Source organism: Convolutriloba macropyga, chromosome 8 (assembly GCF_964194025.1).
Source record: "Convolutriloba macropyga chromosome 8, txConMacr16.3, whole genome shotgun sequence".
Lineage (NCBI taxonomy): Eukaryota > Metazoa > Xenacoelomorpha > Acoela > Convolutidae > Convolutriloba > Convolutriloba macropyga.
This window is the reverse complement of record NC_134475.1, coordinates 55329707-55353293: the sequence shown is the minus strand read 5'-3', so window position 1 is coordinate 55353293 and position 23587 is coordinate 55329707. Positions and strand designations below refer to the sequence as shown.

Below are 23587 nucleotides of genomic sequence, written 5' to 3'. Positions count from 1 at the left end.
AGTCAGTCTTTTCATGGGACATAAACCCTGGGGTCTTTCCAATAATAGCCCCTCTCCCGCCTTAGTGGTTATTATGTATTATCTTTCACATGAAATTCTGACGGAAACACGTGAAAAATCGTGTGTTTTTTACACGATTTATCGTGTGATTCACATGAAAAATCTTATGGTTAAGCCCGAGAAAATCGTGTGGAAATACACGATTTCTCGTGTAAATGAGCGCAAACTCGTGTGTCCGTTTTCACACGAGAAATTGGGTAAAAATACACGATTTTTTGTGAAATCCCCCCCCCCCCCCCGGTAGCATGCTAATTATACCATAATGGGGGGGGGGGGGGCATAATGGGAAAGACCCAAACCTTATGTGATTGTTCGACTGTACTCCAATTGTGATCTTCGTCTCCTATTTTGAGACAATTTAAGTAGCCGGTAATTTTAATAATTGAACAAAGGGGGCTGTTATTAAGCAAAACCCAGAAAAACCTATAGTCCACAGTTGTGGCATCAATAGCCGAGTTAATTTTAAGTTCCAGTAAGTTAATTGCTCTAACGATTCACTTAGTACACAATTGTACTCGGCGTCGAGTATTGCCGCTTCTATAAACATAGGGTAATTTTCTACAAAAAAGCTTATGGTTGCATTGAATTTTTGAACCCGTTTCAGGCCCATTTTCGCTTTGTTTACGGTAAATTGCAGTTTATATCAACAGAAATTTACAGGCAGAGCCGCGAGCGGTTGTGCATAGCTACTTACCACCATAAATGCATGCCGGATTTCAGGTCGTCTGAATTTTAGCAGACAGCTCAATCAAAACCAGCCAACAACCTAATACATGAGGCCGTCAAATGGTCACGAAACAATATTGTTAAATGTACGAATTTTCGTTAGCTGGTATTTCAGGCACAGTTAATATCTATATCCCCACATTGAGAAGAAAATTAGAGCATAAAATTATGCCAACTTATTTTCGGTTTGCTGTTGTTTCGAATGAATGTTACTTGACTGTTCTAGAATGCATGCATTCTAGTTTTGAGCTTGATACGTGCGTATAAACTGAGAAAGTGACTTTAGTTCATAATTTATCTGTTCATGATTTGACCTCTGACTTATTTGTGGAGCGAACTTCAGTGTAAAGTCGCATTTCATTTCGCACATTTCAGCGTGAAGTTCAGTTTGGAAGAAAAGGTGCGTATACCATTCTATATGAGTTCAAATTATATTCTACATTTACAATTAAATTACCTTCTGGTAAATCGATTTTGTAACTTAAATATTACGAATGATAACACTAAGTAAGCGAACTAGCGTGTGTAAATAAGCGTATTGGTCATTTACGATTCAATTGTTTACGTTTGTTATTAACAGAAATTCGCATTGCTGCTCAGAGCTTTAACAACGTAAGAGCTCAAGCCAGGTGTTGCAAAGAATTGTTTTCTTTCTATTGTTTCTTTTTGTCTAAGATATTAGAAGTTGCTCAATTATAATTTTTTAGCCTTAAAAATTAAGCTGCTGAGTATAGGCCGTAAACAAACGTGCATCTGAATTTGTGTATGCTGATATTGCTCCCCACGTGGAAAAGCACCTAGCTCGCAGCAGCTAGCTACAAACAATGGATTAAATCGCTGCGTGTTTTCCTTCAAGGTCTCACGCGCTGCAGTTTGAAGAAAGAAAATAATGAAAGGACGTGATATTCAATGACAGGAAATGACGTCATTATGCAAACACAGGGAAAAAGAATGCAACAAACGTTCTGAAAATATTTCACGCACAGCGCGTGACTACGCAAATTTTACACAGCATGAACGCGCAGTGGAATAAACTGAAGACTTCATACAAGAAAGTGGAACAAATTTGCTCTTCTATTGGGAACAAAAGCGAGTTAGTGTGAATCAGCTTGCAAAAGGGAACGGTTCAGTAACGCTAACGAACAACGCAAGACCACTCAACTATAAGAAAAGCTACCAGTTAAGTTTTCGGCCATTTTATATTTACCAGCGCCTTCAGAAAGCTGCACATTTTCAATCCTACTTCAGCTTAGATACTTTACTGAATAATTTTACATTTCAAGTTGCGTCTCGTTCCTCCGTTCCCGATTTATCTATCGAATTCCCCACAGACTACTCCATTAAGGGTTCCAAGACCTCATTTATGTCCCTTTCTTGTGCCCCAAATTTTTACGTGGGCTTATTAGACTCCCTCGCTCTGTATTATTTTCCTATCCCCTACGACTCGTTCTGTTCAATAACATAGCCAACATTAGTGCGTCTCAGTTGTGTCGTTAATGCAACGAGTCAACTCCAACGCTGGGATTTTTCCCCAAACGCATTTTCGCAGCTTGTTATTTCGCCATCCATTTTGATTTCGTGAACCGAAGTTGATATTCCATGAACCGTCCCTGAGATACCGTGTACTGAAAAAGCGCCCTGTGTCTACCTGACATAGTTGCTGGAATCAAGTTGGATTTGCAAACCAATTCGTGCACTCTCTATATGCACTTAGCGTTCTGCTTTGATGCATCAGGTCTTCTTTATATCAATGGCTGTTGATGGGATCGCTAAGACTCCGCTTGCTGACACTGGATAGGTCCAATTAACATTGTGGTCACCGAAAATACCATGTTTAGAGAGCATAAAACCTCGTTTCAGCCTTTTAAACGTCTGTGCACTGGAACACCTTATTCCCAGCCTTTATAGAAATTTAGCTGAGTTGGCTTTGTCTTGTTTGCTGTATTTGGGGCTGCGACTGGGATATCAAATAGATGGTAGCGAGCTCTTAATTTTTACGATTCAAAGAACCTAGTTCGTTGGTGACAGCAATTGTAAGCGAAAGGAAATCAAAGGTATTGTGGGTGCGTGAAGATAGGCAGAATGCTAACCATGAAGTCAGTGGTTCGATACCCTTTCTGGTCATTTGTTGCGCCCAAAAAGCATTTCTCAGATACACGCCCTCTAATTAAAATTGCCCCCGCCTGTCTTTCGAGAGCAATTCACCCCAAGTTAGGTTGGTTTATATTTAAGGTTATGTGACAAATTAAACGGAGTACTGATATTGTCCACTCGTCCTATTGATTCGAAAAGGAATTGACTTCTTTCCTGGAATAATCGCTCCAGGGATTAAAATTGACATTCCAGCTTAGAAAACGTGAGCTGGAAAAGTAGGACGTTAACTATCTGAAGCTCTCATGGAGCTTTACTAGGTTCAAACTAAACGATTGATCCATGCTTCTAAGCGAGTTTTTACGGCGTGCGGGGCAGTTTTTTTTGAAGAGGCTTAGGTTTCCCTTTCGCAGATATTGATGCTTTTTGCTGCCTTTTAACGCGTGAGGAATCTCGTTGGTTCACGAAATTTGATGTTTCTGTATAAGGCAGATTTTGTCCGAGGCGTTAAACATATTGCAATTACTATAATTTTTCCATTTATCGCTTTTGACCTTTGATTCAAAGTGTTCAGTGGGTTCAAAATATAAATTTTCGGGGTTCTTCCTCTTTCTACTACCAACCCCATCCCATCTTTTCCTGTTAACTACCCTCCATAGCTATGCTAAGCTCAAGTGCCTGCCCACGAACCAGCAAACCACTCCACTGTCGCTTGCTCGAGACCAGCTCATACTACGGTAACCAATTTCTTTAAGTTCTTTGTTTTCAAGTGAATTCCAAGTGAATTCAAGTGAATTTCAATCAATAAAAGTTGATATTCGTTCTTCGCAAAAGTCAAACTGATGAAGCCCGGGAACTTGAGCCTTCTGTGAAGCTCTTTGATCTTTATGGGGTTCTAAGTAGCCGGTTTGCTTGAGCTGCTCAGTATAGGCTTAGCTGTTCGTTGTTTTCTCGCATACTTTCTTCCAGATGCTATTCGATTAAAATGTCTGAAAGTTTACTGATTTTGCAAATGTTTATGCAGTTGTTCAAAATATTCGTAGCTTTGAAGTTTAGCGACCCGATGAGCTGCCCTGAATAATAGAAGTTGAGATTTTCTGCTTCCATCCCGCAAGTTCTTAGATTCTAAGCTTTACAGAATCCTAAATTTCTCAATTGGTCTATTGATGTGGGAAGAATTTATCCTAAACGTAATCAAAGTTTTTGCTTTCGATTTCTAATATTCCGTCTTCAAAAATTGGGATGAACTGATTCTTTCCTACACCATATAGCACTCCCCTGTTTTCACTCTTCGTTCTTCTTTTTGGCCTTGTCTTCTGAGTATAGCCACCTTTTTCTTCCTCAGCTAGGTGAAAGCAAAGCCACCCCTCATCATTCGTTCAAGAGCAATTGGACCAACAGAAGTTTGCTTTTTTATTAGTCGGACGGGATTATCAATGAATTTAGAAATTGCTTTTCAGAAATGAAGTTGTTTAGATATTGCCCGATTTTATCGTCGACTTGTGATCAGTTCTTTTCGGGAACACCTGGCTGGATCAATGAAATTGATATTCGTTCTTCGCAAAAGTCATTAACTGGTGAAGCTCGGGAACTTGAGCCCTTTGAGAAGCTCTTGATCTTTGGTGGGTTCTTCGTAACCGGTTTGCCTGAGCTGCTCAGTATAGGCTTAGCTGCTCGTTGACATCTTGTTTACTTTCGCCCAAAACGGTATTCGCTTAAAATGTCTAAAAGTTCTGATTTTGCAAAAAATCTTTGTATTTGTTCAAATTATTCATAGCTTTGAGGTTTAGAGACCTGACGAGCAGCCCTGAATCTAAAAGTTCACTGATTTTGCAAAAAATCTTTGCATTTGTTCAAATTATTCGTAGCTTTGAAGTTTAGAGACCTGATGAGCAGCCCTGAATCTAAAAGTTCACTGATTTTGCAAAAAATCTTTGTATTTGTTCAAATTATTCGTAGCTTTGAAGTTTAGAGACCTGACGAGCAGCCCTGTTTAGAGACCTGACGAGCGCCCTCTAATTAAAATTGCCCCGCTTGTCGTTCGAGAGCAATTCACCCCAAGTTAGGTTGGTTTATATTTAAGGTTGTGACAAATTAAACGGAGTACTGATATTGTCCACTCGTCCTATTGATTCGAAAAGGAATTGACTTCTTTCCTTGAATAATTGCTCCAGGGATTAAAATTGACATTACGCTTAGAAAACGTGAGCTGGAAAAGTCAGGACGTTAACTATCTGAAGCTCTCATGGAGCTTTACTAGGTTCTAACTATACGATTGATCCATGCTTCTCAGCAAATTTTTACGGCGTGCGGGGCAGTTTTTTTTAAAGAAGAGGCTTAGGTTTCCCTTTCGCAGATTTTGATGTTTTTTGCTGCCTTTCAACGCGTGAGGAATCTTTTGGTTCACGAAATTTGATGTTTCTGTATAAGGCAGTTTTTTTCTGAGGCGTTAAACATATTGCAATTACTATATTTTTTCCCATTTTTCGCTTTTGACCTTTGATTCAAAGTGTTCAGGGGGTTCAAAACATAAATTTTTGGGGTTCTTCCTCTTTCTACTAACAACCCCATCCCATCTTTTCCTGTTAACGACGCTCCATAGCTCTGCTAAGCTCAAGTGCCTGCACACGAACCTGTAAACCACTCCTGTCGCTTGCTCGAGACCAGCTCATACTACGGTAACCAATTTCTTTAAGTTCTTTGTTTTCAAGCGAATTCCAAGTGAGTTCAAGTAATTTTCAATCAATTAAAGATGATATTCGTTCTTCGCAAAAGTCAAAATGATGAAGCCCGGGAACTTGAGCCTTCTATGAAGCTCTTTGATCTTTATGGAGTTCTAAGTAGCTGGTTTGCTTGAGCTGCTCAGTATAGGCTTAGCTGTTTGTTGTTTTCTCGCATACTTTCTTCCAGATGCTATTCGATTAAAATGTCTGAAAGTTTACCGATTTTGCAAATGTTGTTTATGCAGTTGTTCAAAATATTCGTAGCTTTGAAGTTTAGCGACCCGATGAGCAGCCCTGAATAATAGAAGTTGAGGTTTTCTTTCTGCTTCCATCCCGCAAGTTCTTAGATTCTAAGCTTTACAGAATCCTAAATTTCTCAATTGGTCTATTGATGTGGGAAGAATTTATCCTAAACGTAATCAAAGTTTTTGCTTTCGATTTCTAATATTCCGTCTTCAAAAATTGGGATGAACTGATTCAATCCTACACCATATTGCACTCTTCTGTTTTCACTCTTCGTTCTTCTTTTTGGCCTTGTCTTCTGAGTATAGCCACCTTTTTCTTCCTCAGCTAGGTGAAAGCAAAGCCACCCCGGGAACTTGAGCCCTCTGAGAAGCTCTTTGATCTTTAGTGGTTTCTACGTAACCGGTTTGCTTGAGCCGCTCAGGATAGGTTTAGCTGCTCGTTGACTTCTCGTAGTTTTGCCCAGAACGGTATTCGCTTAGAATGTCTAAAAGTTCACTGATTTTGCAACAAATCTGTGTATTTGTTCAAATTATTCATAGCTTTGAAGTTTAGAGACCTGACGAACAGCCCTGAATCTAAAAGTTCACTGGTTTTGCAAAAAATCTTTGTATTTGTTCAAATTATTCGTAGCTTTGAAGTTTAGAGACCTGATGAGCAGCCCTGAATCTAAAAGTTCACTGATTTTGCAAAAAATCTTTGTATTTGTTCAAATTATTCGTAGCTTTGAAGTTTAGAGACCTGACGAGCAGCCCTGTTTAGAGACCTGACGAGCGCCCTCTAATTAAAATTGCCCCGCTTGTCGTTCGAGAGCAATTCACCCCAAGTTAGGTTGGTTTATATTTAAGGTTGTGACAAATTAAACGGGAGTACTGATATTGTCCACTCGTCCTATTGATTCGAAAAGGAATTGACTTCTTTCCTTGAATAATTGCTACAGGGATTAAAATTGACATTACGCTTAGAAAACGTGAGCTGGAAAAGTCAGGACGTTAACTATCTGAAGCTCTCATGGAGCTTTACTAGGTTCTAACTATACGATTGATCCATGCTTCTCAGCGAATTTTTACGGCGTGCGGAGCAGTTTTTTTTAAAGAAGAGGCTTAGGTTTCCCTTTCGCAGATTTTGATGTTTTCTGCTGCCTTTCAACGCGTGAGGAATCTTTTGGTTCACGAAATTTGATGTTTCTGTATAAGGCAGTTTTTTTCTGAGGCGTTAAACATATTGCAATTACTATATTTTTTCCCATTTTTCGCTTTTGACCTTTGATTCAAAGTGTTCAGGGGGTTGAAAACATAAATTTTTGGGGTTCTTCCTCTTTCTACTACCAACCCCATCCCATCTTTTCCTGTTAACGACGCTCCATAGCTCTGCTAAGCTCAAGTGCCTGAACACGAACCTGCAAACCACTCCTGTCGCTTGCTCGAGACCAGTTCATACTACGGTAACCAATTTCTTAAGTTCTTTGTTTTCAAGCGAATTCCAAGTGAATTCAAGTGATTTTCAATCAATAAAAGTTGATATTCGTTCTTCGCAAAAGTCAAACTGATGAAGCCCGGGAACTTGAGCCTTCTATGAAGCTCTTTGATCTTTATGGAGTTCTAAGTAGCCGGTTTGCTTGAGCTGCTCAGTATAGGCTTAGCTGTTCGTTGTTTTCTCGCATACTTTCTTCCAGATGCTATTCGATTTAAATGTCTGAAAGTTTACTGATTTTGCAAATGTTGTTTATGCAGTTGTTCAAAATATTCGTAGCTTTGAAGTTTAGCGACCCGATGAGCAGCCCCGAATAATAGAAGTTGAGGTTTTCTCACTGCTTCCATCCCGCAAGTTCTTAGATTCTAAGCTTTACAGAATCCTAAATTTCTCAATTGGTCTTTTGATGTGGGAAGAATTTATCCTAAACGTAATCAAAGTTTTTGCTTTCGATTTCTAATATTCCGTCTTTAAAAACTGGGATGAACTGATTCACTCCTACACCATATTGCACTCCCATGTTTTCACTCTTCGTTCTTCTTTTTGGCCTTGTCCTCTAAGTATAGCCACCTTTTTCTTCCTGAGCTAGGTGAAAGCAAAGCCACCCCTCATCATTCGTTCAAAAGCAGTTGGACCAACAGAAGTTTGCTTTTTTGTTAGTCGGGCGGGATTATCAATGAATTTAGAAATTGCTTTTCAGAAATGAAGTTGTTTAGAGATTGCCCGATTTTATCGTCGACTTGAGATCAGTTCTTTTCGGGAACACCTGGCTGGATCAATGAAATTGATATTCGTATCCTTTCCTCTTCACTTCCAGCAATAGTTTTGCTTAGTTTGAGCTGAATGCATTGAAACAAGCCAACCACTTTACTGCTGTCGCTCGTTCGAGATTAACTCATACCAAGGCGGTCGATTGTTTTTTGTCTTTTATCATTTGACTTTGAAGTTCCTACTGTTTTTCAGCGTTTATAGAATATGTTGCTTCACTGAATGGATTTTCTAGGTTTCTGAGTTTCCTGTTTGCTGTGTTTGCAGCTTCGATGGGGATAGCAAATAGCTGCTAGCAATTTCTTAGACTCTAATCTTTAAAGAATCCTAAATTTCTCAATTGTTCTATTGATGTGGAAAGCATTTATTCTAAACGTAATCAAAGTTTTGGTTTTCGATTTCTAATATTCCGTCTTCAAAAATTGGGATGAACTGATTCACTCCTACACCATATTGGACTCCCCTATGTCTTCACTCTTCGTTCTTCTCTTTGTCCTTTTCCTCTGAGTATAGCCACCTTTTTCTTCCTCAGCTAGGTGAAAGCAAAGCCACCCCTCATCATTCGTTCAAGAGCAATTGGACCAACAGAAGTTTGCTCTTTTATTAGTCGGACGGGATTATCAATGAATTTAGAAATTGCTTTTCAGAAATGAAGTTGTTTAGATATTGCCCGATTTTGTCGTCGACTTGAGATCAGTTCTTTTCGGGAACACCTGGCTGGATCAATGAAATTGATATTCGTTCTTCGCAAAAGTTATTAACTGGTGAAGCCCGGGAGCTTGAGCCCTCTGAGAAGCTATTGATCTTTAGTGGGTTCTAAGTAACCGGTTTGCCTGAGCTGCTCTATATAGGCTTAGCTGCTCGTTGACATCTCGTTTGCTTTCGCCTAAAACGGTATTCGCTTAGAATGTCTAAAAGTTCACTGATTTTGCAAAAATCTTTGTATTTGTTCAAATTATTCGTAGCTTTGAAGTTTAGAGACCTGACGAGCAGCCCGGAATTAGGAGGTTGAATTTTTCCCACTGCTTCCATCCGATACAAAACTTTCCTACCTCTCCGTCACCGCTATGCTCAGCTCAATCTGACTGCATTCAAGCCAACCTCTCACCTGTTGCTCGTTCGACATCAGTTCAGCCGACAGTTGCCGGCTATGATAAATTCTTTTGAATCTATTGAGTGTATTCAAGCTGCTGTTTTGTGCTGCCTTTCGGTGCTTGTGGAATCTTGTTTTTCCACGGATTTGACCTTTCTGTATAGACTGGTTTTTGTCTGAGTGGTTAAATATAGATCAAGATGGGTTATAAGCAAGTTTAACGATGTGAAGGGCAATATTGAATTACTGATTGTTCGGGAATCTGTTTCTGTTATCAGCCCCATCGCATCCTTTCGTCTTCACTACCAGCAATAGCTATGCTTAGTTCAAGCTGACGCAGTGAAACTTGCTAACCACTTTACTGTCGATTGTTTATTTGTTTTTATCAATTGACCTTGAACTTCCTACTGTTTTTCACCCTTTATAGAATATGTTGCTTCACTGAATGGATTTTCTAGGTTTCTGAGTTTCATGTTTGCTGTGTTTGCAACTTCGATGGGGATAGCAAATAGCTGCTAGCAATTTCTTAGATTCTAATCTTTACAGAATTTTAAATTTCTCAAGTAGTCTGATGTGGAAAGCATTTATCTTAAACGCAATCAAAATTTTTGCTTTCGATTTCTAATATTTCGTCTTCGAAAATTGGGATGAACTGATTCACTTCTACACCATATTGGACTCCCCTATGTTTTCACTCTTCGTTCTTCTCTTTGTCCTTTTCCTCTGAGTATAGCCACCTTTTTCTTCCTCAGCTAGGTTAAAGCAAAGCCACCCCTCATCATTCGTTCAAGAGCAATTGGACCAACAGAAGTTTGCTTTTTTATTAGTCGGACGGGATTATCAATGAATTTAGAAATTGCTTTTCGGAAATGAAGTTGTTTAAGATATTGCCCGATTTTATCGTCGACTTGAGATCAGTTTTTTTCGGGAACACCTGGCTGGATCAATGAAATTGATATTCGTTCTTCGCAAAAGTTATTAACTGGTGAAGCCCGGGAACTTGAGCCCTCTGAGAAGCTATTGATCTTTAGTGGGTTCTAAGTAACCGGTTTGCCTGAGCTGCTCTATATAGGCTTAGCTGCTCGTTGACATCTCGTTTACTTTCGCCTAAAACGGTATTCGCTTAGAATGTCTAAAAGTTCACTGATTTTGCAAAAATCTTTGTATTTGTTCAAATTATTCGTAGCTTTGAAGTTTAGAGACCTAACGAGCAGCCCGGAATTAGGAGGTTGAATTTTTCCCACTGCTTCCATCCGATACAAAACTTTCCTACCTCTCCGTCACCGCTATGCTCAGCGCAATCTGACTGCATTCAAGCCAACCCCTCACCTGTTGCTCGTTCGACATCAGTTCAGCCGACAGTTGCCGGCTATGATAAATTCTTTTGAATCTATTGAGTGTATTCAAGCTGCTGTTTTGTGCTGCCTTTCGGTGCTTGTGGAATCTTGTTTTTCCACAGCTTTGACCTTTCTGTATAAACTGGTTTTTGTCTGAGTGGTTAAATATAGATCAAGATGGGTTATAAGCAAGTTTAACGATGTGAAGGGCAGTATTGAATTACTGATTGTTCGGGAATCTGTTTCTGTTACCAGCCCCATCGCATCCTTTCGTCTTCACTACCAGCAATAGCTATGCTTAGTTCAAGCTGACGCAGTGAAACTTGCCAACCACTTTACTGTCGATTGTTTATTTGTTTTTATCAATTGACCTTGAACTTCCTACTGTTTTTCACCCTTTATAGAATATGTTGCTTCACTGAATGGATTTTCTAGGTTTCTGAGTTTCATGTTTGCTGTGTTTGCAACTTCGATGGGGATAGAAAATAGCTGCTAGCAATTTCTTAGATTCTAATCTTTGCAGAATTTTAAATTTCTCAAGTAGTCTGATGTGGAAAGCGTTTATCTTAAACGCAATTAAAATTTTTGCTTTCGATTTCTAATATTCCGTCTTCGAAAATTGGGATGAACTGGTTCACTCCTACATGCACTTAGCGTTCAGCTTTGATGCATCAGGTCTTCTATATATCAATGGCTGTTGATGGGATCGCTAAGACTCCGCTTGCTGACACTGGATAGGTCCAATTAACATTGTGGTCACCAAAAATACTATGTTTAGAGAGCATAAAACCTCGTTTCAGCCTTTTAAACGTCTGTGCACTGGAACACCTTATTCCCAGCCTTTATAGAAATTTAGCTGAGTTGGCTTTGTCTTGTTTGCTGTATTTGGGGCTGCGACTGGGATATCAAATAGATGGTAGCGAGCTCTTAATGTTTACGATTCAAAGAACCTAGTTCGTTGGTGACAGCAATTGTAAGCGAAAGGAAATCAAAGGTATTGTGGGTGCGTGAAGATAGGCAGAATGCTAACCATGAAGTCAGTGGTTCGATACCCTTTCTGGTCATTTGTTGCGCCCAAAAAGCATTTCTCAGATACACGCCCTCTAATTAAAATTGCCCCCGCCTGTCTTTCGAGAGCAATTCACCCCAAGTTAGGTTGGTTTATATTTAAGGTTATGTGACAAATTAAACGGAGTACTGATATTGTCCACTCGTCCTATTGATTCGAAAAGGAATTGACTTCTTTCCTGGAATAATCGCTCCAGGGATTAAAATTGACATTCCAGCTTAGAAAACGTGAGCTGGAAAAGTAGGACGTTAACTATCTGAAGCTCTCATGGAGCTTTACTAGGTTCTAACTAAACGATTGATCCATGCTTCTAAGCGAGTTTTTACGGCGTGCGGGGCAGTTTTTTTTGAAGAGGCTTAGGTTTCCCTTTCGCAGATATTGATGTTTTTTGCTGATTTTCAACGCGTGAGGAATCTGTTGGTACACGAAATTTGATGTTTCTGTGTAAGGCAGATTTTGTCTGAGGCGTTAAACATATTGCAATTACTATATTTTTTTCCATTTTTCGCTTTTGATCTTTGATTCAAAGTGTTCAGGGGGTTCAAAATAAAAATTTTCGGGGTTCTTCCTCTTTCTACTACCAACCCCATCCCATTTTTCCGTGTTAACTATCCTCCATAGCTATGCTAAGCTCAAGTGCCTGCACACGAACCAGCAAACCACTCCACTGTCGCTTGTTCGAGAACAGCTCAAACTACGGTAACCAATTTCTTTTAAGTTCTTGTTTTCAAGTGAATTCCAAGTTCCTAATGCCTTTCAGCGCTTTGGGATTTTTTTCGTTCCACAGGAATAATTTTTGAAGTTTCTGTCTGTTTTTGTGGGATCCTTTTATTGGCTATTGATTGTGTTAGCTCCCTTTTTGCACTATCATTATAGGCGTTTGAAGTTTGCTGTTTTACTATTGGGATGGGATTATAATTGAATTGAGAAGTTGCTTTTTAAAATTGTCGCCAAGTGAAGTTGTTTTGATATTGCCTAATTTTATCGTCGACTTGAAAGGAGTTCAATTTTTCTCTGCAACACCTGGCTGGATCAATAAAAGTTGATATTGGTTCTGCGCAAACTGATGAAGCCTGGGAACTTGAGCCTTCTGTGAAGCTCTTTGATCTTTATGGGCTTCTAGGTAGCCGGTTTGCTTGAGCTGCTCAGTATAGGCTTAGCTAATCGTTGTTTTCTCGCATACTTTCGTCCAGATGCTATTCGATTAAAGTGTCTGAAAGATTACTGATTTTGCAAATGTTTATGCAATTGTTCAAAATATTCGTAGCTTTGAAGTTTAGCGACCCGATGAGCAGCCCTGAATAATAGAAGTTGAGGTTTTCTCACTGCTTCCATCCCATACAAAACTGTCCTACCTATCTGTCACCGCTATGCTAAGCCCAATCTGGCTGCTGTCAAGTCAACCCCTCACCTGTTGCTCGTTCGACATCAGTTCAGCCAACAGTAGCCGGTTATGACAAATTCTTTTCAATCTGTTGAGTGAATTCAAAGGTGCTGTTTTGTGCTGCCTTTTGGCGCTTGTGGAATCTTGTTTTTCCACGGCTTTGACCTTTCTGTATAAACTGGTTTTTGTCTGAGTGGTTAAATATAGATCAAGATGGGTTAAAAGCAAGTTTAACGATGTGAAGGGCAATATTGAATTGCTGATTGTTCGAGAATCTTCTGTTTCTGTTAACAGACCCATCGCATCCTTTCCTCTTCACTTCCAGCAATAGTTTTGCTTAGTTTGAGCTGACTGCATTGAAACAAGCCAACCACTTTACTGCTAATCGCTCGTTCGAGATTAACTCATACCAAAGCGGTCGATTGTTTATTTTTTGTCTTTTATCATTTGACTTTGAAGTTCCTACTGTTTTTCAGCGTTTATAGAATATGTTGCTTCACTGAATGGATTTTCTAGGTTTCTGAGTTTCCTGTTTGCTGTGTTTGCAGCTTCGATGGGGATAGCAAATAGCTGCTAGCAATTTCTTAGATTCTAATCTTTAAAGAATCCTAAATTTCTCAATTGTTCTATTGATGTGGAAAGCATTTATTCTAAACGTAATCAAAGTTTTGGTTTTCGATTTCTAATATTCCGTCTTCAAAAATTGGGATGAACTGATTCACTCCTACACCATATTGGACTCCCCTATGTCTTCACTCTTCGTTCTTCTCTTTGTCCTTTTCCTCTGAGTATAGCCACCTTTTTCTTCCTCAGCTAGGTGAAAGCAAAGCCACCCCTCATCATTCGTTCAAGAGCAATTGGACCAACAGAAGTTTGCTTTTTTATTAGTCGGACGGGATTATCAATGAATTTAGAAATTGCTTTTCAGAAATGAAGTTGTTTAGATATTGCCCGATTTTATCGTCGACTTGTGATCAGTTCTTTTCGGGAACACCTGGCTGGATCAATGAAATTGATATTCGTTCTTCGCAAAAGTCATTAACTGGTGAAGCTCGGGAACTTGAGCCCTTTGAGAAGCTATTGATCTTTAGTGGGTTCTAAGTAACCGGTTTGCTTGAGCTGCTCAGGATATGTTCAGCTGCTCGTTGACTTCTCGTAGTTTCGCCCAGAACGGTATTCGCTTAGAATGTCTAAAAGTTTACTGACGTTGCAAAAAATCTTTGTATTTGTTCAAATTATTCGTAGCTTTTAAGTTTAGGGACCTGACGAGCAGCCCTGAATTAGGCGGTTGAATTTTTCCCACTGCTTCCATCCCATACAAAACTTCCTACCTTACTGTCACCGCTATGCTCAGCTCAATCTGACTGCAGTCAAGCCAACCCCTCACCTGTTGCTCGTTCGACATTAGTTCAGCCGAAAGTAGCCGGTTATGAAAAATTCTTTTCAATCAATTGAGTGAATTCAAAGCTGCTGTTTTGTGCTGCCTTTCGGTGCTTGTGGAATCTTGTTTTTCCACGGTTTTGACCTTTCTGTATAAACTGGTTTTTGTCTGAGTGGTTAAATATAGATCAAGATGGGTTATAAGCAAGTTTAACGATGTGAAGGGCAATACTGAATTACTGATTGTTCGGGAATCTGTTTCTGTTGCCAGCCCCATCGCATCCTTTCGTCTTCACTACCAGCAATAGCTATGCTTAGTTCAAGCTGACGCAGTGAAACTTGCCAACCACTTTACTGTCGCAGATTTTGATGTTTTTTGCTGCCTTTCAACGCGTGAGGAATCTTTTGGTTCACGAAATTTGATGTTTCTGTATAAGGCAGTTTTTTTTCTGAGGCGTTAAACATATTGCAATTACTATATTTTTTCCCGTTTTTCGCTTTTGACCTTTGATTCAAAGTGTTCAGGGGGTTCAAAACATAAATTTTTGGGGTTCTTCCTCTTTCTACTACCAACCCCATCCCATCTTTTCCTGTTAACTACGCCCCATAGCTATGCTAAGCTCAAGTGCCTGCACACGAACCTGTAAACCACTCCTGTCGCTTGCTCGAGACCAGCTCATACTACGGTAACCAATTTCTTAAGTTCTTTGTTTTCAAGCGAATTCCAAGTGAATTCAAGTGATTTTCAATCAATAAAAGTTGATATTCGTTCTTCGCAAAAGTCAAACTGATGAAGCCCGGGAACTTGAGCCTTCTATGAAGCTCTTTGATCTTTATGGAGTTCTAAGTAGCCGGTTTGCTTGAGCTGCTCAGTATAGGCTTAGCTGTTCGTTGTTTTCTCGCATACTTTCTTCCAGATGCTATTCGATTTAAATGTCTGAAAGTTTACTGATTTTGCAAATGTTGTTTATGCAGTTGTTCAAAATATTCGTAGCTTTGAAGTTTAGCGACCCGATGAGCAGCCCCGAATAATAGAAGTTGAGGTTTTCTCACTGCTTCCATCCCGCAAGTTCTTAGATTCTAAGCTTTACAGAATCCTAAATTTCTCAATTGGTCTATTGATGTTAGAAGAATTTATCCTAAACGTAATCAAAGTTTTTGCTTTCGATTTCTAATATTCCGTCTTTAAAAACTGGGATGAACTGATTCACTCCTACACCATATTGCACTCCCAGGTTTTCACTCTTCGTTCTTCTTTTTGGCCTTGTCCTCTAAGTATAGCCACCTTTTTCTTCCTGAGCTAGGTGAAAGCAAAGCCACCCCTCATCATTCGTTCAAAAGCAGTTGGACCAACAGAAGTTTGCTTTTTTGTTAGTCGGGCGGGATTATCAATGATTTTAGAAATTGCTTTTCAGAAATGAAGTTGTTTAGAGATTGCCCGATTTTATCGTCGACTTAAGATCAGTTCTTTTCGGGAACACCTGGCTGGATCAATGAAATTGATATTCGTATCCTTTCCTCTTCACTTCCAGCAATAGTTTTGCTTAGTTTGAGCTGAATGCATTGAAACAAGCCAACCACTTTACTGCTGTCGCTCGTTCGAGATTAACTCATACCAAGGCGGTCGATTGTTTTTTTGTCTTTTATCATTTGACTTTGAAGTTCCTACTGTTTTTCAGCGTTTATAGAATATGTTGCTTCACTGAATGGATTTTCTAGGTTTCTGAGTTTCCCGTTTGTTGTTTGCAGCTTCGATGGGGATAGCAAATAGCTGCTAGCAAGTTCTTAGATTCTAAGCTTTACAGAATCCTAAATTTCTCAATTGGTCTATTGATGTGGAAAGCATTTATCCTAAACGCAATTAAAATTTTTGCTTTCGGTTTCTAATATTCAGTCCTCAAAAATTGGGATGAGCTGGTTCACTCCTACACCAATAAGTCTGCGGGTAACCTCTTAAAGCTTTAATGGCAGATTTTTATGATTTAATGGACGATCTTGTACTCGCTCTATCCTCTTTTACAGCAACTTTGTGCTCTTCCTCTGAGGCTCATTTCCCTGTACACCAGCAGGGTGAAACCACAGGCAGTCCTGATCTGTTGTTCATGAGCAATTGGACCAGCAGAATTTGGTTGTTTTGTTTTCCAGAACGTTTTTTTAATGAGGTCAGTAATGGTTTTTCAGTCACGAATTGAAGTGGATTAATGGTATTGCCCACTTTGATTAATTGCTATCAAACAATAAATTAGTTCTCTCGTCTTCTTTAAATCATTTTTGGGCTCGACTAATTTTTCCCCAGGCCCTTTGATTGCTCGCCCCCAAAAACAGCATGAAAAGGTAAAGATTGCAGAGCGTTAAATTTTCCTAAATATGCTTTTCAAACTGTTTTTAATGGATTAATTTATTTTTTAAAGGCCGTTTACTAAAACTTTGGGCCCTCAATCACTTGGCTTCTCAACGGTCCGTTCTTCACTTACCCAAAACTACCCCGACGCGATACCAAGCCCTTGCATGGTATTTCACCCGTAAACCAGCGTGCCAGAACTCCCCCTCAAAAGCTAGCGTCCCTAAACCGTAGCGAGCTACTAAAGCCATCATTTTGCCTGTCGAATGAGGGCAATTAGTCCGAAGTTAGTTGTTTATAATCATTATTTATTTTCTGGAAATCTTGCTTGAGCGGTTGAAATTGACTTTGCGTCTTCAAAAACTTACTAACTGTTAACGACCCAGAACGTTTATCATCTGAAAAGCTCCCTGGACCTGCTCAGTTAGCTCGAAGCTGCTCATTGAACTTCAAGACTGCTTAGGTATTTGTTCGAAATATTCTTTGCTTTGGACTTAAACGACAGCTTTGAATTAATAGAGGTTCTCCTCTCTCTCTCTCTATCTCTTTCTCTCTCTCTCTCCCTCCCTCTCTCTCTGCCACCACCCTGTGCCAACCTTTTCTGCTTCCTCCATTTCAATCCTATGCTAAGAGGCTGGCTGCTGGCAAAAAAACAACCATTCACCTGCGTGCTCCACATCAGTTAGGACGATGATGGTCGGTTTTGAAGGTTCTTTATGATCTGTTTTTGAATGAAGTCAAAGCTATCACTGCTTTTTACTAACTTTAAGTGCTTGCAAGGTCTTTGTAATTTTGCTCCCAATTTTTGTAAAATACTAATTTTGCTCCTAATTTTTTGATCTTCACTGTTGACTTTATACAAATTTTTGTTAGTATTTAAATCCAGCTGTGCTGTGAGGGGTAACATTAAATTTTCTTTGCTCCCCCTTTCTGCTACCAGACCAATCCCATCCTCTACTGTTAACTACCCTCCACTGCTATGCTAAGTTCAAGCTCGCTAAAGTGAAACAAGCTAAGCACTCAACTGTCGATCGTCGTCCTGAAATCAGCTAATACGACGGTGACTGATTTTGTTTTGTTACTCAATTAAAAGCTCCTGTCTTTCAGCTTTTATGAAATGTCTGTTGTCTCTTGGAATCGGTTTTCTATTTTTTTGGAGCTAGTTCTTGTTTGAGCCTTTTGTTTGGGTCTGGTTGTACTGGGTCCATTTTTGATACAAGCCAACCTCTTTACTGTCGATCGTTCGATATCAGCTCATACGATTGTGGCCGATTATGTTATGTTTTCAGTTGACTTCATTGTTCCTACTGTCTTTCAGCTTTTATGAAAACTGTTTTTTTTTTCTTGGAATAATATTTCTAGTTTTGTATGGGAGACAATTTTTGACCGGGCATTTCGTGGGGTTTTGATTGTGTTTCTTGTCGCGTTCACTAAATTATGTCGCGCGAGGCAATTTTTATTTGACATCTCTATAGAAATGTAGCGGCTTCCCTATTCGCTTTATTTGGAGCTGCAATGAGGCTAGCAAACAGCTGCTAGCGCATTCGTGGATTCTATGATTTAGAAATTTGAAATTTTTAAATTGGTTAAAGAATCGTGGATCACTTATCATTAACAATTTTTTCAGCACAATTTTTTGCTCTAGACGTCTGATTTTCTTAGTTCTTACTGTCTTTCAGGGTCTATGGAAAGTTTGTTGTTTCCTGGAATTGATTTTCTAGTTTTTGACAGTTTTTGATTGAGCCTTTTGTTGAGATGTGATTGTGTTTGTTCCATTTTGCCCATTTTTCTCAACATGTTGCGCAGGGCAAATATTGATTACTGACATCTCTAATAAAAATGTAGCTGTTTCTTCTCGCGTGCTGCTTCTGGAGAGGCAATGGTGATAGCAAACTGCTGCTTGCACATTCATGGATTCTAATATTCGGAGAACCTTAAAAATCTTTGTTGCTCTACAACGAAGCGTGGATAACATTGTAAAAAAATTTCTAAATACAATTTCGCTCTCGACTTCTGATTTTCTGTCTCCAAAATTGGGATAATCTTGTACATCCCTGCTCTGAAAGCTTTAAGCTCTGATTTTTTATTTAATGCGTGATCTTGGACCTTCATTATCAAACCCCCTTTTTGTGGTCTCTCTGAGTCTAGCCTCCCTGTACATCAGCTGGGTGAAATTAGGGGCATCTGCGATCTGTCTATCAAAAGCTAATGGAGTGGCAGAAGTGGCTTGCTTTACCTTTGAAAGTGTTATTAATGACGTTAGTTTTTTCGCTTGAACGATTTTTCGCCGGATCCTTTTGATTGCTTGTCTTAAAAAACAAACTAGATGTACAGTTTAAGATCCAAGGGCATTAAAGGCCGCCCTCAATCAATCTCTACAGGTTTTTTCCGTAATCCAGCGTGCTCGCCCCCCTCCCCACTCCCAACAGATCGCCAGTCGGTTAAGAGCAATCAGTCCAATGTTTGTTGGTTATGTTTATTGACTCGAACGGAGATTTTCGTTTCTGAAAACTTTGTTTGAGTGGTTAGAGTTGACTTTGCGTCTTCAAAAAAGTTGTAAACTGATAGAGCCCGACGGCTTTAACCATCTGAAGAGTTCTTCTAGAGCTTTGGTCTGACTTAACTGCACGGTTCATCAAATGTGCTCAGTTAGCTCGAAGCTGCTCTTTGAACTTCAAGACTGCATTCGTACTTCGACTCACAATTTTCGGCTAAGTCTTCTTTTTGTTTTCTTAAAAATTTTTCTTAATGCACAAAAACACGTTGCAAGTATTTTGTTCATAATGTTCATAGCTTTGAACTTAAAAGCTTGTAGGGCAGTGTTGAATTAATAGAAGATAGGGCTTTCTCTCTCTCCTCTCTCTCTCTCTCTCTCTCTCTCTCTCTCTCTCTCCTCTCTCTCTCTCTCTCTTCTCTCTCTCTCTCTGCTACCAAACTATCCCGACCTTTCCCGCTACCTCCATTCTTAAGCTCACCAGTGCCCGCCAGAATGTGACCAGATGTGATTAGATTGAACCGCTAGAATGTGATTGTTTTTACTATTAGGTGCTGACTACACGGTAAAGCAAGGCTTCTCAGCAAATTGTCACTGAGTTCAGGGCGTTTTCAATTGAAAAGAGGCTTGTTTTCCCCTCCCTCCTTTCCTCCTCCTCCTCCTCCTCCTCCTCCTCCTCTAAACCTTACTGGATTTTTATAGTTTTTGTATGATTTTGGTGCATGTTTTCCCAATTTTTGCTGGCTTTGAATTTTAAAGGCGTGAAAGGCAATTGTTAAATCAAGAGTAGAGGGTTTTCCCTTTCTACCATTTCTACCATTCCACTGCAACCGTTCCTGGTACCTCTATATGCTGAGCGCAAGATGACTGCACTCAAACAAGCGAACTTTGACCTTTCGAGTTCAGTTCATCCGACGGTTTTGGTTTAACTTTCATTGGCGTTTGATTGCGTTAGATCCACATTTGATCGATTTTCTTAAAACACATTGCGCGGGGCAATTATTTTTGACTTCCCTACTACTAGTCTCTTCTTGCTTACTGTCATTGATACTGTTACGGCTGAGCAAACGCTGGAGGCAGATTTTCATGGTTTAAACAGTGATCTTGAAGCCGCTCTACCCATTTTAATACCCCGCGTTTATTAACTTCCAACTCTAATGTTAACCTACCTGCCCCCAGCTGCTTGATAACAATGCCGCCCCTCATCTGTCATTCAAGAAGAATAAGATTAAGATTGGACCACCAGAATGTGGTTGTTTTACTGTTCAGAAAGGATTAATAATTTCGGCAATTGCTTTGTTGTAAAGTTGTAATTGATTTTGCCCACTTTTCATTGATGCAGAAGACTTTGTTTCTCGTAACCTCGCGTGACAAATTCAAATTGACTTTCCTTTTTTGTAAACGTGGTAAACAGGTAAAGCCATAGGGCGTTAACTATATGAAGCTCTTGGAGCGTTAGGTGCTGACTATACGATTAACCCAGTCTTCTTAGCTATTTGTCACTGCGTGCATGGCATTTTTGGTTGAAAAAAGGTGAGTGTTTTTCCCCTTTCTCGTCATCTAAAACTATAACTGGATTTTGATAGTTTTTGTGTAAATTCGGTGCAGGTTTTTGTTCAGAATTTTGATAGCTGTGAACTTCAATGGGTTGAAGGGCAGTTGTTAATTGAATAGAGAATTGGTTTTTCACTTTCTGCTAACATTCCATCGCAACGGTTCCTGTTACCTCCACTCCATCTATGCGGAGCTCAATCTGACTGCACTCAAAAATATAATTGGATTTTGATAGTTGTTGTATCAATTTGGTGAGGGTTTTAATCCAATTTTTTTTAGCTTTGAATTTTACGGGGTGAAGGGCAGTTGTTAATTGAATAGAGATTAGGGTTTTCACTTTCTACCATTTCATCGCAACCGTTCCTGGTACCTCCCCTCCATCTATGCTGAGCTCAAGGTGACTGCACTAATACTATAACTGGATTTTGATAGTTTTTTCATCAATTTGGTGCTGGGTACTTATTCAAATTTTTGTTAGCTTGAAATTTTAACGGCGTGAATAGCAGTTGTTTGAATAGAGAATTGGGTTTTCACTTTCTGCTACCATTCCATCGCAACCGTTCCTGGTACCTCCCCTCGATCTATGCTGAGCTCAAGGTGACTGCACTAATACTATAAGTGCATTTTGATAGTTTTTCCATCAATTTAGTGCGGGGTACTTATTCAAATTTTTGTTAGCTTGAAATTTTAACGGCGTGAATAGCAGTTGTTTGAATAGAGAATTGCGTTTTCACTTTCTGCTACCATTCCATCACAACTGTTCCTGGTACCTCCCCTCCATCTCTATGCTGAGCGCGAGCTTACAACACTCAAATAAGCGAACTTTGAACTGTCAAAATCAGTTCATCCGACGGTTTTGGTTTGACTTTTATTGGCGTTTGATTGGGTTAGTTCCACATTTGACCAATTTCCTCAAAACACATCGCGCGGGGGGCAGTTATTTTTTGATTTCTCTCGTATAAAGAATGTAGCTCTACTAATTTACTCTTGTTTGTTGTTTTTTGTACTGTTGGGGCTGAGCAAACGCTGTTGGATGCAGATTTTCATTGTTTAAACAGTGATCTTGAGTTCGCTCTACTCCAAAATTATTAACTCGCGTTTTTTTGCCTTCCAACGCCATGGTTAACCTCCCTGTCACTCAGCTGGGTGATAACAATGCCGCCCCTCATCTCTCGTTGAAAAGTAATTAGATTGGACCGACAAAATGTGATTGTTTTACTATTCGGGAAGGATTAATAATTTCAGGAATTGCTTTAAAGTTGTGGCGTCAATGAGTTTGCCCACTTTTTTCATTGATTCACGAGACTTTGTTTCTCGTACAAAGTCTTTTGTAAAGCCATAGGTCGTTAATTATTTGAAGCTCTTGGAGCTTTAGGTGCCGACTCTACGATTAACAGGGGCTTCTCAGCGATTTGTCACTGCGTGCAGGGCTTTTTTTGATTAAAAAGAGCCTGTATTTTCCCACTCTTTCTCCTAATCAAAAACTACAACTCGATTTTGATAATATTTGTTTGAAGTTGGTGCAGGTTTTTGTTCAAATTTTGGTTAGATTTGAATTTTAACGGCTTGAAAGGCGGTTGTTTGAATAGAGAATTGGGTTTTCACTTTTTGCTACCATTCCATCACAAATGATTCTGGTACCTTCCCTCCATCTCTATGCTGAGCGCGAGCTTACAACTTTCAAATAAGCGAACTTTGAACTGTCAAGATCAGTTCATCCGACGGTTTTGGTTTGACTTTTATTGGCGTTTGATTGTGTTACTTCATTTGCCCTATTTTCCCAAAACACATTGCGCAGAGGCAATTATTATTTTTTGTTTTTTCTGGTATAGAAATGTAGCTTTATTAGTTTCCTCTTTGTATTTGGTAGCGTTACGGCTGGGCAAACGCTGGAGGCAGATTTTCATTGTTTAAACAATGCTGTTGAATCCGCTATCCCCAAATGTACTGTCCCGCGTTTATTGCCCTCCATTTCTAAGGTTAATCTCCCTGCCCTTCAGCTGGTTGTTAACGGTGCCGGCCCGCATCTTTCGTTCAAATAAAAATATTTTGGACCACCAGAATGTGATTGTTGTAGTATCCTGAAAGATTTAATTTCAAATTGCTTTTTAAAGTTCCGGCCTAAGGATATTGCCCACTTTTTTATTTAGAAGACTTCGTTTCTCGTTCACCTCGCCTGACGAACGCAAATTGATTTTCCTTCTTTGTAAACGTGGTAAACAGGTAAAGCCAAATGGCGTTAATTATATGAAGCTCTTGGAGCTTTAGGTGCCGACTCTACGATTAACCGATGCTTCTCAGCGAATTGTCTCTGCGTGCAGGGCTTTTTTTGAATAAAAGGAGCCTGTATTTTCCCACTCTTTCTAAATCAAAAATACAACTCGATTTTGATAATATTTGTTTGATGTTGGTGCAGGTTTTTGTTCAAATTTTTGTTAGATTTGAATTTTAACGACTTGAAAGGCGGTTGTTTGAATAGAGAATTGGGTTTTCACTTTTTGCTACCATTCCATCGCAAATGTTCCTGGTACCTCCCCTCCATCTCTATGCTGAGCGCGAGCTTACAACACTCAAATAAGCGAACTTTGAACTGTCAAGATCAGTTCATCCGCCGGTTTTGGTTTGACTTTTATTGGCGTTTGATTGTGTTACTTCATTTGCCCTATTTTCCCAAAACACATTGCGCAGAGGCAATTATTTTTTTTTACTTTTCTGGTATAGAATTGTAGCTTTATTAGTTTCTTCTTTGTATTTGGTAGTGTTACGGCTGGGCAAACGCTGGAGGCAGATTTTCATTGTTTAAACAATGCTCTTGAATCCGCTATCCCCAAATGTACTGTCCCGCGTTTAT

General features: G+C 39.5%; 1 protein-coding gene across 2 annotated transcripts in view; it reads left to right on the top strand.

Annotated features, from left to right (window-relative positions):
- The first annotated feature begins 520 nt into the window (after window positions 1-520).
- The window catches only part of LOC142344842 (uncharacterized), a 79462-nt gene continuing 56395 nt past the window's right edge, over window positions 521-23587 (top strand). The window contains exon 1 of one of the 2 annotated variants that reach the window (XM_075396843.1): window positions 521-1186. The gene's annotated coding sequence lies outside the window, so the exon portion shown is untranslated. The remainder of the gene's footprint in view (window positions 1187-23587) is intronic. The other variant, XM_075396845.1, reaches the window with a different exon arrangement.